The 16,548-nt window shown below is 44.2% G+C and overlaps 1 long non-coding RNA gene across 1 annotated transcript; it reads right to left on the bottom strand.

Annotated features, from left to right (window-relative positions):
• Window positions 1-3,165: 3,165 nt before the first annotated feature.
• On the bottom strand, window positions 3,166-16,352 carry LOC309883310. Its single transcript, XR_014318435.1, has 3 exons — window positions 14,822-16,352; window positions 13,087-13,292; window positions 3,166-3,449 (listed from the first exon to the last, which is right to left on the bottom strand). It is a non-coding gene; the product is annotated as an uncharacterized lncRNA (long non-coding RNA).
• Between the last annotated feature and the right edge of the window lie 196 nt (window positions 16,353-16,548).

The following is a 16,548-nucleotide window of genomic DNA, read 5'->3' as shown; positions in this document are numbered from 1 at the left end:
TTGGATATTAGGAAGAACTTCTTTACTGAGAGGGTTTTTAGGCATTGGAATGGGCTGCCCAGGGAAGTGGTGGAGTCCCCATCCCTGGAGGTCTTTAAAAGACGTTTAGATGTACAGCTTAGGGATATGGTTTAGTGGAGGACTGGTTAGTGTTAGGTCAGAGGTTGGACTAGGTGATCTTGGAGGTCTCTTCCAACCTACACGATCCTGTGATTCTGTGAAATTCTCCCATTTTTTAATTAATTCCTCATCTAAATCAAAATGAAAATATACCAGATATTGGGTATGCCTTAATAGGCCTCTCCTGCAAGTTGCACAGAGCAGCTCGACCATGGAACAAAACAGGAAGGGAATTCTAAGTCACGCTGTGCCCTTGCTGCAGCCCCCAGGTGTCCAGGAGACCCCCAGCCCTGTTGGAGACAACTCCCTGACCAGGGGAGCCAACCCCTCTGCAACACTAAAATGCAACCTATTGCACCCAGGCTGCTGCCAGATGAGAGGAAGCTTATTGAAGAAAGATTTTGTTAAAAGCAATAACGAAGTAAATATTATAGACATTCTTCAGCCCCGTGCAATGGGAACACCACCATAGGTAAGGCTGAATTACAATTTGCATTCAAAAGTAGGGTGAAATTACTCTACTGCACATTTCAATGAATGAAATTAATCTCATGAATTAGCATATGTTGCTGTGAGACAATTTCCAGTTTCAGAGGAAGCAGAATCTTGTGTGTACGGCTTTAAAAATAAAATCTCTCCTCTCCAGATACCTTCAAATGTCCCTCCCTTAAAACTTTGCCTTCCCTCCCAACACACCACCAGGGAGGAAGCCCAGACCCCAGCTGCAATATGGGAATACTGTGAAGCTTCTAAACTTTTCTCTCTCTCTCTCTTTTTTTTTTTTTTTTTTTTCTGAACAGTCTTCACAGGATAATTATGGGACACTTGCTCGGGTTTCAATTTCACTGTTAATTACACACATTAGAGCTGTGTCTATTTAGCACCCTCCCAGGAAACACCACTGTCATTGATTTAAAGATGCTTCCAGCACAGGCAGGATTTTTCTCCCTTTGCATTGAGATTAGACCCTGTTGCTGGCCAGACTCTCTGAAGGGAAAACTCACCCATGTGCTGCCAGAGCCCCCGAAGTATTTTCCATAACTTCACTAAATGACAAATCACCTGCAGTAACTATGACATTTTCAGTCACCTGAAAAAAGGGTGCTGGCATGGTCCATCAGGGCTGCAAAACTGAACTTGGTCTCACATAGACAAGCTTTCTCACAGGGCACCTGTACTTCCTGCTCCTCCTTCAAATACAAATAAAATACCTTATTGTTACCACTAAAAATTCAGCACCTAGACTGTTTAAGCCACCAAACCTATTGCAAACAAAGTGCTAACACATTTTAAAGCAATGAGCCAAGCGCAGTATCTAACAATGAGGTCATTACGCCATTCCTGGCAAACGCTGTAGAAGGATGAAATTACACCTGTGACAAGGGACATCATTTGATTTGAATATCAGCTCTATTAAACAGAATACAGCGACTGCATCGGCTCCACCCCACCACCTGACAGCATGCTGAAGAAACTGTTTTGTACGGTCAGCAGGTAAAACCAGAGCAGGATAATTCTCCTTGCACTGCCTTCCCAGGAAGCTGCAGAAGTAACAGGCATTTACAGGGAAATCTAACTGAAACCATGGTGATTTGTTCTGTGAGAATCTTCCTTTCCTCATGGTAGCTGCTTGGGGTCTCTTTTCAGTTTCACATTAAGAAAATGATTATTCAGAAGAGAAAATAGCATAATACAGAAGCCACTGTGCAAACAGGAACTTCTGAAGGAGAAAACCTTTATTATCAAAGAACATGCAATTTAGTATACAGTGAACAGATAGGAAAATGTGACAGCAAGAGAATTAAGAATAGTTCTCACAGGATGAAGCCAGCTGTAGCACCAACATGAGCTGACTGTGCAACTACCAGAGAACCTCACGATGCTTCCAGAAGGCCGTGCACATCCTCTGCTGTCTGCAGAGGAAGCAGTGCAGCAGTTTTTGGCAGGATAAGCTGGACAGATCTGAAGTTAGCCCTGATTTCTTTACCCTTTGCTAAAGCTTCTCTAAGGCTATGCAAAGCCACACTGCTAAGGGGTAGTTCAGAGGGCTGTCTGTTACATAGCACTCCCTAAATTGAGCTTCACCATCTCAAGAGAAGCTGGGATCTCTTTCTAGAGCTCTCTCTGCCTCACCTCGTTGCCATCTCCAGGGCATCTCTAGACCTTTCAAAATCCCATGCCAGCCTCAGCCTCAGCTGGTGGCCCCACTCTACATTCCAGAGGCTGGTCTCAGGCCATTCTGTAGCCAGACCACAGACAACTTTGGCAAAAGAACACTTTTACAGGCAGCACCATCAGCCATCACTGGCCTCACGATGCAGTGGATCCCTCGGACCCTAGCCACCCCAGAGCAGTGCATGGGGACCAGCAAATCCATGGCAGTAGAGTTCAGTGGGGTGAGCCTCATTGCCCTTCCAGAGGAGCAGGCAAGGAGCAGGAAGGTTAATTAGTTCACGCTTTTAATTAATGTGCTCTTCCTAAGAGATGCAATCCCAAAGTCTTGCTTATTGACAGGGTAAATTTATTACATGTTGAATGGGCAGCATATGCACTCCCAACCTGCTGTGCCCACGTGCACACAGCACTCTGGTGAGCTGTGGCTCACTGGCAGGAAGAATCTTGGTGGCCAAGTGTGGCCTCCCGTCCCCTCTTCAGACTGACCATCGGCCTCATCAGTCTCAGACGGGCTCCTCTACTCAGAGCACGATGGGCTCTGCATGTTTGTGTGTGTGTGTGTGGATTGCTGGGGTTGTTGGAAGTGCCCATGTTCGAGCCCATCGCCTTTTCTTTCTTGCTGCAGTCTCTTTGGCAAAAGAGGGAAGGAGTTGTCCATTGCCACAGGAGAGCTCCAACCTCAGGAAGTCCTGCCGTGGGGCAGGAGCTGACTCACTTGCCCCTCTGTGCTGCCCACACTGGTACTGCTCGTGCCGCCGTCCACCTTCCCAAAGCACGGGCTCTGCCTTAACGTAAAGCATGAGAGGTGACTCACTGAACATAAAGAGATGCCTGTGGCTTTGGAATCAATCCCTTGGTCCATGTCTGCAGGACCGGGTTTCTGGTTTACAGTCAGCACAGCAAGGAGGCAAGTGCTCAAATCCTCTGAGGCTTGTACCACAAAATAGCAGAGTTTAGCCCCAGAAATCAGTGGCTGTCCACCATGAAGTGTCTGCCATGCTTCCTGGAGACTGAGGTTATTTATTGCAGTTGCTTACAGGCAAGCCAGTAAGGCACAAAATCTGTGTTTTAGCACATGGCAGCTGCTCCTTAACATCACCAACAGAGGTCAGAAATCCAGTTTCAGGTAGAGCGAGATTTCTGTTTCTTCCTTGCTGTGTGAGGGGGAGGAGGGGAGAAAGAAAAGGTGAGGGAATCAGACCTGAATGTTTCCAGCAATAATTAATAGCACTTCTCAGCACACACAGAGGGGTCTGTGGCATCCATGCAGAGGAGCTTGTTTGAGACGGAAAGCTGGCCTCGGAGGCTGTTGAATCGGCAGGGAATATTGATGTGATTAACAACGATTTGATTTGGAAATCAATGCAAGGAAAATTGTTTGCTTGCTTTGTCCAATTTAGTCCATGAAACACTGGCTTCAATACAGGGAGAAATTCAGCCGAAGGAGGAAGGGGATTTTGAGGAGGGGTGGAATGAGGAGTGTTTGTTATTTTGTCAGACATCCGTCTGGATTCTATATGGTGAAAACTTGAGCATTCAATCAAATGTTTTATATGTGTCTGTAATAACCAAACAAAGAAACAGCTGACAGCTCATGATCATTTAAAGATGGAGCGATTTCTATTTAGCAATCTTGTGACTGCATTTTCTGTATCTACGTGCAAGGCTTCCTAATCATTATGTGGGTTTTGTTGCAATTTGGCTGCAAATGAAACCCTGTGAATTTACAGGAAACCCAACAAAAACACTAAGTCTTTAAGAGAAATATTAAGAAGCCATTCTCCTGGGTCGCAGAGCAAGGGGGCTGCATATGCACAGCCATTAAGGGTTGCTGGGTATAAATTGTTGAGCTTATATCCTAACCCAATCTATATTTGGAGATCTCTTGTGATAATTCATCATAGATAATTTGTATTAGAAAGAAGTATTTTTTAAACTTTAATCCCAGTAAATTGTCTCTTCTGCTTTAGCTCTAAGGAGCTTCTGTCAATAGCTTCTGGGAGCAGTGCAAGGATCCCCGGGTGAAGTTTTTCGTCATATGGGCTGGGAAGCAAATTGGTAGTTGATAAATGCTCTGTCCTAACATGAATATGATTTTTCAAATATGTGAAAAGTTCACTGATGAAATCCTAGACCCCATCTTAGGGTCTGATTCTGCCACATTAATTTTACTGAGCAGCTACTTTTTCCACAGAAACTGCTATAAAAATCAACACAAGGAGAAACAGCAAATGGCACATCAGAACTGAAAGCTCGTCATCTTAGTATTGCCCTTGGGAAATTTATCCTCCTAAAAGCAGCAGCTTTGTCAGTTATGATGTAATTATGTCATCACTGACTGTGGGAAATTGAGGTTTTGCCCTCCCCGACACCATCCAAGAGGTTACGCATATTACCCTGAAATGGCTGGTCTCTCTACTTAGTTACTTTGGAGCCGCGATACACTCCCTGGCTTGAATCAAGATTAGACGTTCAACGTTTGCTGAATTCTGAGCAAAAAAAAATTATGAAGTAGGATAGCAGACAGCCCTGCCTTCTGATCCTTCTCATAGCCATGGATTGGCCCAAGCTGGAGCTGACTGCAGAAGATGGCAGGAGATGGGTTGTACCAGGCAGCTGTGCCTATGGCAGACAGAGCTGGCTGCCAATTCCCTCCTTCCCTCACAGCTTCCAAGGCAGCATGTCTTTTCAGTACCACTGGAGGTGGTGGAGGCTGTTTGCTCCACTGCTGAAGGCTGTGTGAGCCACCTGTAACTCTTGTGGGGCAGAAAGCTGAGAACTGGTTACTCAACAATACAGAAAGGAGCAGAACTGCCTCTATGGCTTCATGGAGTTGCCTATATCTTGGATACCTGCTGCTGAGTCTGCTCACTCCCCTGTTTATAACCAGGGATACTAATCCCCTTGCCATTTTTAGGGCCAACTTCTCCATAGTAGCTGTTCTTAAGACTCAAAATTGACCTCAGAAATCGCCCACCTGTTTGGTCCAGTAATTGATCTATCAGGATGAAAGTATTTCCTTTTGAAACAGGCTCCATCCACAACATCACCAGCATGACTTCAGCATGTCTGTGCCATCCTGTGATCCTTTGACAGAAGAGTCCCACCAGCCAGAGGCACCTGGGCACCTCTGGGTAGCCGGACCCCTGCAGTTGTGCTTTCTGTGACTGTACACAGGCTTCCCCTTCAAACAGCTCCAGAAAGTTGCAACTGCTATGGGTCAAAGCAGATGCCAGAACGTCATCCTATAAAAGATGCTTTGCTGCTTAGAAGAGATTAACACATTTTACATACAAAAGCACTGAAAGGAAACAATATGCTACTCTATATTTGGACACCGGACAATACCAATATAATCCAAAAGGAAGGATAACAATCATCCAGTGGAAAATACCATCAGCAGCAAGGCTGAGCCTGTTAGCTAACTGCAGCAGTTAGCAAGTTAAAATGATTACAGCAGTTTGGGCTGTGATCACCTTGGACCTCACAGCTTTTTCACTACCCTTTTTTCTGCACTAAATTCTTCACATTGTAGACAATTTGAGTAGTGATTCATTGCAGTCTCCTCCATGAGTCATTACTGAAGCAACTCTTAAATAAATGTTTAGCATTTTAAACAAATGGCTCTACCTTTTGAGATGGGATGCAAGCTGCAGCTGGTCACTAGATACTCAGACCAGTTTTCAAAGGTGAGATCCATCTACATCCACTGATGTATCTGTATTTAGGCAACTCAGTGCTATCCTTCATCCTCTTTCAGTGGAGCTATTCAGTGAGGCTCTTTATCTCCCTGCCTTATTTGCAATACTTAGATGTCCTAGTTCACATAAAAAGAAGACCTCACTGAGTTGGACAATGGCCATAGCTTTTCAGACATACAAAATAACCCCACCATTAACATTATTAACTAACTGGAGTAGTTTTGCAGCACAGGCAGAAAATGAAACTGTTTTGTGCATGGAGAATGAGCATTTTGGGGTGCTTCTATGCATTGTGGAAAGGTGGCTCTACCTACAGGAGCGTGGCGTTGGGTGAGTTGTTTCTATTTCTGTAGTGTGCTCTCCCAGCCAAGCGCGTGCAGAGCTGCCATCGTCCCCTTTATTTCACAAGTACGGCTGGCCAGTGGCAGGCACACAACATGCTCTCAAGGCACTTCATCCCCACATGGTGTCAGAGTCCTTCAGCCCCTGCATCTGCCTGAGGCTACCAAAGACTTCCTTTTGCCAGAATCAGTTCAGCCCCCATCCCAGCTCTGCACCCGTGAAGATGCTCTGCACCAAGCCTAGGATCAATCAGCTCTGCAGCCTAGTACTGAGCTCTGCAGCTATCCAGGCTTCTAGACAGGCCCAGCTGCAATTAATTCCACCACTATTCAAAACTAATACCACCACTGCCTGTAGAGCAACAGCTGAGCCATATCCAAACTTAGTGCGTGTGTGAGATAAACACTACACAGGCTCTTGGCTTGACTATTAAGGTGTTTGCCCTGTTGTTCTTAACAGCTTCAGCACTGCCAACAAAAAGCAAGCAATGCATTTTAATAAATCTGGAGAGCTGTGTTTGCCCTTCCAAGTAGTTCTGCAGTCAGCTTAACGAAAGTAAGCCACGCACTGCTGCAAACCGGGCTTCTTAAGGATGGGGGAAGGAGACAGCACAAATGTTTGAGGTTCAGATGAGCAGCAACCCGCAATGTAGACAGTCCCTGAAGCAGAGGCAACTGCAGAGCTGTTTTGATTAAACAAGCCTGAGAGCATTGGATTTCTTTTCCTGCAGAGTCCAGGGGAGGAAAGGGACAAATTCCCAGTGCAGAGCCATGGAAGTAATGGTTCAGAGAACACCCCTTTAGTTACTTTGCCCTCTTGTCCCAATGCCACGGGTGAATTCTCTGCAAAATCTCAGATCCCTGAAGCAAACGCTCTCCCCCTTTAAGAATTCCATCTGTAGAATTAACTGGCAAATGTTCACTCTCTGTGGTTTTCCCAAATCCCACCCGGGCCCCTTCCCTCCGCGCCCCGCCAGACCCGTCCAGACGCGGCGCACCCCTCAGGCCTGCGCGGACTTGGCTGGGCCCGGCCCGGCCGCCGCAGCTTTTGCCGTGACGTTCCTGCCCTCTAGTGCGCAAAACGAGATTCTCAGCTTTTCTGGCTGCTCTGAGCCAAGGCAGGAAAAAACCTCAAACGTGAAATGGATTTAAGACTTTTCGAGTTACGGCCGTACCCCGCTCCAGCCCCTTCTGAGCGGTGGCTCCTCAGGCCTTTGGTTCTGCTCAAATAAACGTGCACGTTTTTAGGTTCTCGGCTGGTTTGGGGAGCCTGTGGCACAGAACTAGGCTTTACCTGAAGATTTGTAGGACTTCAAATGGGGGTTATATGAGGCTGGTTATATTTAACCAGAAGTTCAGATAGCTTTTTTTTTTTTTTTTTTTTTCCCAGAGGATGTGAGTTGTAAGGTTAAGGGGAAAGAGACAAATCCCTGAAGGAAAGCAAAACAAAACAGTAGAAATTCAGGGCCAGATCTTCCCATGTGGCTAGCCAGGAAGGAGCAATAAAGTGTTACAGGCTAAGAAAATTACAGAGAGGAATTTCAAAGTTACCAAAGCCCCAGAAGTTAACATATACAAGGTACAAACCCTATTGATGCAAATTTCCCAGGATCATTCCCTGTTGTGATTGCGTTCACTTTGTCCAGCTGCTAAAAGAAGCCAATTTGACTTTACAACCAACCAACAAAACAGCAAAAGATAGGAAGGTATGCCATAGCTCTAACTTAGCTGCCTGATTGCTTCTTTGTGAATCAAAATATTTTCTCTTAAGCCAGAAATATTTGGCTCGTTGTATAACTTCTTCGCTTCAGTACAGTGTCCCAAAGTAGAGGGTGTTAGTGCTATTTTAATCCCCAGTTTGGCATTAATCCTGCCACACCCACAGCATACGGATGACAGGGCAATGAGATCCTGTATGCCTACATGCTGCACATGGCAATTTCCAGAAAATGCAGAAGAGCTTTAATCCTCAGGGCTGGCCAAGTTATTCTTAGCACAAGATCCAGTGGAAGAGAGGATGGATATGACTAGATGACATCCCTGCAGCCCCGAGCCTCCAGCCTCTTCTGTGTTGTGCTAGTCTGTAACAGACCCTATCAGTGCTCAGCAGGGCTGAGCGCACGCAGCTCATCCCTTCAAGTTCACCTCCACAGATGCAGGGCTGTGCAACTCCTGTGAGATGTAGGTGTACTGAAACATGGAGATGGTACATCAGAGAACTGTTGAAGCCTAGATCCAGCCCCAAACCCAAGCCCTGCATCTCCTTTGTGTCTATTAATGCCTTGGAGCACATTGCATGGTCTGGAGTAGATGATTCCTTTCGAATGCACTTTTTTTTTTTTTTTTTTTCTGATCCTTCTGATTTCTTATAGAACCAGAAGTTTCTCCTCAAAATACAGATATAATTTCAGACCCTTTGGCCGCTTTTCCAGCCTCCATTAGTGCTTCACAATCCCAAGCAAAGCATGGTTGCTTTAGTACAGCCAATGGACTGCAAAGTTTCATCATTTAATCTACTCTCTTTCAGTCATGCAATTCCCCATCTAGAGCCCTACCTATCTAATAGGCATATATTCATCAGTGTCCTGGTCCCATCTCTTCTGGTAACAGCAATAGATGTGGCATGTGGATCAGACACTGCATGCTCATTGTGCAGGGAGGAGCATGGAGACAATGCCAGTCACCTGAAATGCAGAGTGGGAGAGCTGCAGGGTGTTGAACATTTCCCATCTCTTGGATGTTTTCTCTTAGATGTATTGTGAGATGTCATCGATTCAACTCTTCTTATACAGATTAGTATAAAAAAAAAAAAAATCCTGTTTGAATACCTTGAGAACACCTCCTCAGCTGGCTCATCATTACCTATTGTGAGACATTTCCAAAAAAAAGCACATTTCACTGTGTGGGTCAGGAATATGCCCGGTGGTATGAACAAAAGGTGCCAAAACACAAGTCTGCATAATAGACCAAACTGAGGAGTATGCCTGTCCACCTCTATTGTCTTCCAGCAGCAAACCAGCAGCTTCAAACCTGCCCAGGTGGTAATATAAAATAAAAATAACAAATAAAATAAAAATAAAATAAAATAAAATAAAATAAAATAAAATAAAATAAAATAAAATAAAATAAAATAAAATAAAATAAAATAAAATAAAATAAAATAAAATAAAATAAAATAAAATGCAGGGGTGACAGGGCAGGCATGTTCCCACAGCAACTGGAGGCCATGAGCCTTATTGCTGAGAGCAAAGTTCCCCGCCACATTGCTGGGAGCTTCCTAGCAAAAAGCCCTTGCTCTTTCAGCTGTAATTACGCAAATCCCTTTGACAAGTTTGTGTCAAAACCATTGGTCAAGAACCAGTATTAATGAGACCTAATCCACACTTCGGAGGCACCAGAACATAACACCACAGCTCAGGGGGTTTAAGGCAGCAGAGTGCATGTCTCAGCAAGGCTTATTTTTATCCACATGATTTTGAAGGTGCGTATGTGCAGAGAAAAAGAAGAGGGAAGAAAAAAGAAAATTAGCAGCTTTATGAATTTAACCCTTCCAAGGTACAGCTAACACACCAAGCTGCCTGTGAGGCTAAAACCTATTGTGGCTGTGCATAGCCAAAATGTGAGTACCCCCAAAAGTTTGTGTCTTTGAGAAGAAATGTTGAAATATCACCGAGGTGCTAAACAAGACAATTGTGAGTTCACCTATTTCCTTCTCCCAGAGCAGGCTGACACCTGGAAACTGCATGGGCAAAGGGTAAAATAAGCTACCTGGGTTATTTACCGTGGGAAGGCAAAGATTGGCACTACTCCAGCCCAGCCAGCCCAATCCATAAAAGAACAGTTTCCATGTCCTTCCACCGTACCATTACAAACACAGCCATCTGCTAGCAACAGTGGGAGGCCAGGAGGAGCAAGCAGCTGGCTGCTAAGTGCCCCAGGTTGTGGACTCTCAGGAGTTAAAGCAACCAGAGGGAACTTAAACAAAAATGAGACCAAAATAAATAATAATAATAATAATAATAATAATAATAATAATAATAATAATAATAATAATTAAAAGCAGGAGCTCTCACAACAAAAATGCAGTTCCAAAATTAATGAGATTTTGATAACCTCCTTAAAAATGGAATATTTCCATTTTAAAATGTACAAAGACTAAAATCTTCATAAATATCCTATTAAGAAACTTCTGCTGCTGTTTTAGAGTTTCAATTGAAATACAGTGCATGAAGGTTGCCATAGCTACAAGCAAATTTTTAAATAACTGTTTTTCATCAGAACAGCTGCAGCATCATGCAGAATGGAGGGTGAAGTGGGGAAGCTGAAAGGAGTCTGACCAACTTCAAGCTCCTAATCAGGCAACTCTGAGATCTTCACAAACACAGCCTAGAAACTTTTAATATGCTTTCTGCTTTTTTAAGAAAATATTGCCCTTCATTATTTGGCAGCACCCCAGCAAATGCTGTCAGCGCTGCATGAAATCTCAGTCAAGAGAAGAGCTTTGTTTTCACGCTGGAAAAGATAAAAATTTCCACTGCAAAAGCCCAGACACTGAAGGCTGGAGATCTGCTCTGGAGGGCTTTCTGCATGAACTGATGGATTGGCAGCAACGTGCCTCAAAAAGCCACAACAGCTGCAGATATCTGTATCCAGGAACAACCTATCCTAGTCTGAGTTTGTAAAAGAGAACAAAGAAAGGAGGGAATGTGGAAAAACAAGCAAGGTGTCAAATGCTAGCAGGATGCTTTTGAAGTGGGGCTGTGGTTTAGGTGGTCCTGCCTCCTGTGATGCTCATGATTCATGGGCATCAGGAGGCATTTCCCTCTCTCGCAAGGTCTCTCACCAGCAGGAATAGGCAGAGCAAATTTCTGAGCAGCAGTACAAGCTAAAACTGGACATCTGTGTGCATCTATTCAGAGGTGGGCCAGGCTATGGAAAGCATCAATGGCCTTCTTTACATTCAAGCCTTTCAATCAATGATATTAACTATGGCAAAATTCCTAGAAAACTTCATATAGATTCATGTTGTATCCTCAGCCAAGTATGTCCCTGTGTCTCAGTCTATAAAATGAGAATAAATAAAGAATAAAATTTCTCACAGGAGTACAAGGAGACGCAAGCACAATAGTAATTGAATTTATATCTATAGAGAGTGCAAATGCATGGCTGTTTTTTTCCCTAAACAAATTAATGACCATTATTTCATACATGCTTATGAATCTGCATGAATCATCCTGGTAAAGACTATTCTTCTACAAATTGATTCATTTGCCTGTGATCTGCTCCTAAGAGATACCTGCACAGCACTCTTCAGGCTCTGCCCGCTCCTTCAGCAGCACCGTGCAACCAAGGACTCTGCTGCCATGCCCATTCCTGTACGGCCACAGAGGTGTACGGGTAAGCAGCAGATACTAACCCATCCAGACAAATCTAATGGGCAATTTCTGTTTATTTTAAATCTGATTTTTAAATTTCCTTGTATCTTGAAATGAAACAGCCACCTTTCCCAATGGTTTTACATGTGCTTGGTCCAAAATGTACAGTATTTTCAACAGGTGGTAAACAACAAAGCTGGGGAGGGAGAAGGGAGGTAAAATAAAGACAGAGGAAAATAAATGTGAGAAAAGTTGGAAAAAGCCTGAAAATAAAATATGAAAAATTGAAGTCAGGTTCTTCTTTTCAGGTTCTTTTAACAACTTACATTATTTGACCATTTCCAAATACTACCCTTAAATGCTGAGGCAGTGTTAGACCTACCTTTGGAACAGAAAAGGAAAAAAGGTGGAACCTGTCCCTCACGTTGGAAGTTGGACAGTTAGTGGCAGCCAGCAGCATCTCAGTGCCACAGCACATTTCAGCTGCCTGTGCCCAGCTCCTCCCCAGCTCAGCAGTGAGCATGCAGAAAGTGGAAAGTAAGGGTGAATACCAAAGAGACAATCCACCAAATATCTTTCCAAGTAACTCTCACCTAATGTAAACTGAAAGAGCACCTCTTTGCCAGTGCAAAAATAGGCTGGTGGAGCATCATGAGGGATGCCAGCAAGCAGAGCTTTCTGGACTTGAGTACATGCACCCTGTCAACGGGAGAGATCTTCCAGTCAGCTTTTCTGAGGTAGAGCTGTTTTGTCTTGTTTTGTTTTGTTTGTTAAGAAACAGAGGATTAAAAAAAAAAAAAAAAACAAAAAAAAACACAACCTGCTATATGGTTGGACTGCCAGAATAGCAGATTGTGAGTCACTGAAAACTGGTGACCTTAGCCAGCAAATTACAACTCCACGGCTTTTAAGTACTGCTGTTTCTTTACCAAGGCAGAAGAGAAGCTTGTCAAAGCTGTAGTTTCCATATATACACATGCACACATTAAAGTGCTATTTCTCTCAGCTGTGCAGACATCAGGATTACTGAACCTGACATAAACTCATCATTTTCCTGGAAGCAAAAGAGGATGCTAGCCAAAAAAAAGATGAACTGCAGTTGGCAGCAGCTACCTCATCTTGGGGTACCAAAGGGTAGCAAGCAAAGCCAGCTCTAGAAGAGTGTGCAATGTGCAGTCACTCATTTGAAAAGTCCTAAGATCATTTGCTGAGCATAAACACCTGCCTGCAGCCTGCACTCACTCCTCTCTCATCAGCATTCACCAGACAAGGCATGCACAGCATCAAGAAGAAAGGCAGAGGCTTAAGGTGATGGGGTGGGAGGCAACAAAAGGGAGAGGTGGCTGATGCCACAGGACACTTTTCTCACCTTACCTGCAATGCAAAACATGTGAGCACCTCCAGCCCTGAGTTACTGCTGCAGCAGCAGCTCCTAGCTATCTGGCTGCCTCTCTCCATGTTGCTCCACCTTTTGTTTCCATCCTGCTGTTGAAGTAGCACACGAGCCCATCCAGCATTTTTGTAATTTTTTTTCCCCACCAGATTCAAGCTATCCTGAAGCGGGAGTCCTGAGGAATAAGCTACAAAAATAAATAAATAAAATGAAAATCCCACAAGATATTTGAGGGAAACCTCAGGAGAGATGCCCCAGAGGAGGCAGGGATCACCAAGTGGGGACAGAGCTTTGGTCGAGGGAGAGGGAGGCATAATGTGACCTTGCATGCTTGGAATAGCAGACGAAGGGTGGAGGTGTTTGTCTTAATTTGTTTGTTGGAAATAGAAAGCAGAAAGCCACAAATGAAATGCAACAGGCATGCAGCAGAATTCAGGGTTCCTCACTTTAAGGGTCTGGACTCTCCATTTATTCATCTGCAAAATGCAGGTGGTCAGGCTGCTCTGATACAGTTGCAGCAGGAGAACTCAGCCCATTGCTTTATTCAGAACAAAATACACAGACTAAGATCTGTGAGTATGCACCAGAAGGTGGCATAGATCAGCTTGAAAAAGATACAGAGAGGGGTAATGCCTTTAGTAAATGCTTTACTTGCCCCCAAATCAAGTTTCAAATCTACAGCTGTAGTAACAAATACAACTGAATTTACCTGAATGATTCTGCAAAGAGAAAAAAAATAAAATGAAAAATCAAAATTTCACTCTGAAATTAAATATTTAGAGGCCTAGATTGGAGAGATCAGTTTCTTAAGTCAGGGAGCAGAAGCTAAGAGAATCCTTCAGCAGAGATGCCACTGCGAGAGCCGTGAACCTGGTGCTGCTGGTGTTCATGCTCAGAAGTGGCAAATTCAGCAAGGATTCCCCTCAGTCAGCTCACACACCCGAGGGCATATCGGGAACTGAATCCAAGTCGCCTTCAGCACTGTGACACAGCTGCTGCACTGTGGGGACCTGGGCAGCCTGGGGCTGCCTGCAGACCATTGGGTTACAGCAGAGCAGGATCAGTGCATGCATTGCAAGGCAGCGCAGGTAGACAGGCAGAAGGCACATTGACTTGGATCTGGATGTTTAAAATACTTTTAATTCTGCTGGAAAGATGCAGTGCTGTCAGCACAGCTTGGGACTTGAAAGCTTAATTGTCTGGTTTAACAAAAAGAAGCAGAAATATCCAGAAAGAAAATGCCTTGTCATGTAGGGCAAGCAAGATGCAAAAGTAACTGCAGGAGCCTGCAGCAAGGGAAGAGCACACTGAGTGGTCACACCAAGGCTGAACGGCAGGCGTGCTTCTGCTTTCAAAACAGCCCTGTGCATGACTGCTGCAGTCTGTCCTCCCTTGGGCAGCAGCTGTGGAGCACACAAAACACCTGGAGAGCTTTGAGAAGAAACAGGCTTGAGAGTCACTAACTCTGGGAACAGCTCTTCCCTTGCCCAGTTGCCACATGAACAGGTATGATCAGAACACCTTCTAGCTCAGAACACAAATACGAATTTTTCATTCCACTTGGGCCGCACAACTCTTTCCTACATACAAGCACAATATTCATGGAGAGCTGGAGTTCAAAAGCTGGACAGAAGTTTCAAGACTTTCAGCTAGACACAGGCAGCACTATTGTTAGTTCACAACTGTAAACTTTTGAGCAAAAACAGCATTACTTACTCTGTGTTTTGAGGACTGCCCTTGGAGAGAGAAAACTGCAAAACTCCCGTACCAAAGACCATCTTGATTTCAGCAGGGGCCTTGCGAGGATGCCATCACATACACATCACCTCTGCTGCATCACTGCCTGGAGGCTGGGCTTTGCAGTGGGGAAGCCAATGCAGTTTTGTGCCTGCAGCTGCCTAACGTCCACCACACTGCCTGCTTTGAGTTCTGTGCAGCTGCTGCCTCGCTCTCTCATCTTTTGCAGATTCTGCTAACTATGACCTCCAATTTCATTTCCTCTTCCTGACAGGGAAGATGGCAGAAATGAAACTTCAAAATTCTCCTTTTCTTTGTGCGTTTCTCCCTCTTCTTGTTTAATAGATATTGTCCCAGCAGGAGCTGGTGGAGCTGGTAAGCTTTTCCAAGAACCATCATCTCATGACTGGTGAGCATAGTATATTTCAGGCAGACACAAAGAAACTCTTCAACCCCTAGAATAAAAAATTATAACAAAAAGCACATCAGTACAAAGATACATCTGTATCCACAGGCAACAGTGATTATATCTGATTATTTTTAGCATAAATACATTTTTTGAATAAAAGGCACATGACAGTTTTAAACTACTTAGCTGAATGTGCTCCTCCTGCACCTGTGGGATTTTAATATCCCTGTGCTTTTTATCCCTGATCCATTTTTTATATCTGATCAATTTTACTGAGTTTGAAAACATAATTTAGGAAGGGGTTATTATTGCAGGAAACAGGTAGAAAGCTCATTGGTAATTATACTTCTTCACATGTTTGGAGACCACAGCTTATTTTTCTGGTGCCTGAAAGAAAAATACAAAAAAAAATCAAACGTAGATCTCCCGAGAAGGAATCATGATGTTTACCAGCCCATGGTTTGAGTGAATGTACTTTCTAGGGTATACTTGGCACTGCCAAGCCTTCAAGCAGCATATGCATTGCCACCACTGATTACAGTAGAAGCTCCCTAACCCAAGCACTTTGGGAGCATATAACCATCCTCAGGAAAGAAAAACTCTGTTTATGCAAGGGTGCTGATACAAATGAATATTCTTTTGTCACAGCTGTGATTCAATTTAATTTTATTTTTAGCTGGAAATGGGTATTTGGCATAGGACAAAACAAAAGAAACAAACTGCACAGCTGAGAGCCTAGGCAGGAGGCCACAGCAGACCAGCAGCTGGCAGACCTGGTGGGTCCAGCATGTTGCTGCACACCAGAGACACCTTTAGCATCACTGCACCACCTCACAATATTTGTGGACCATAATTCGTTCAAGATTATCTCAGTAATTTGTATGCAACCTTGATTAAACTGAGAGGAAATGATCAAATTAAGCAGCGAGCAGCACCACAGAGTCCATCAGCTAAGAAAGGGTTCAGTGATTATACAGCTACTTAACATGAGAGCGCCTGGCCTTTGCAGTGAAACCTCCTGTCAGAATGATTCACATCAGTTATTCTTTCTCTTTCCTATTTGCTGTTATCACCGTTTGGAAGAGTCAGCGCATGATCAAGTGCTTCTTTGATCTCCTGTGTATGGGAAGACAGAAATATCCAAGCTGAAGAACTGAGCCCCATGGGTCTGACAGAGGATTCAATTACAACCCATGGAATTCAGTTCTCAAAGCTGAGAATACACGACATTCATTTCAAGGCCGTTCTGACACGCAGCAGTATCTCATACTCCTGCTTTCTCTTCCCAGTGCCTGGC

This window comes from Aythya marila (genome assembly GCF_965140915.1).
Source record: "Aythya marila genome assembly, chromosome: 14".
In the NCBI taxonomy this organism is placed as follows: domain Eukaryota; kingdom Metazoa; phylum Chordata; class Aves; order Anseriformes; family Anatidae; genus Aythya; species Aythya marila.
The sequence above is the reverse complement of the archived record's forward strand: the minus strand, read 5'-3'. Positions and strand labels throughout refer to the sequence as shown.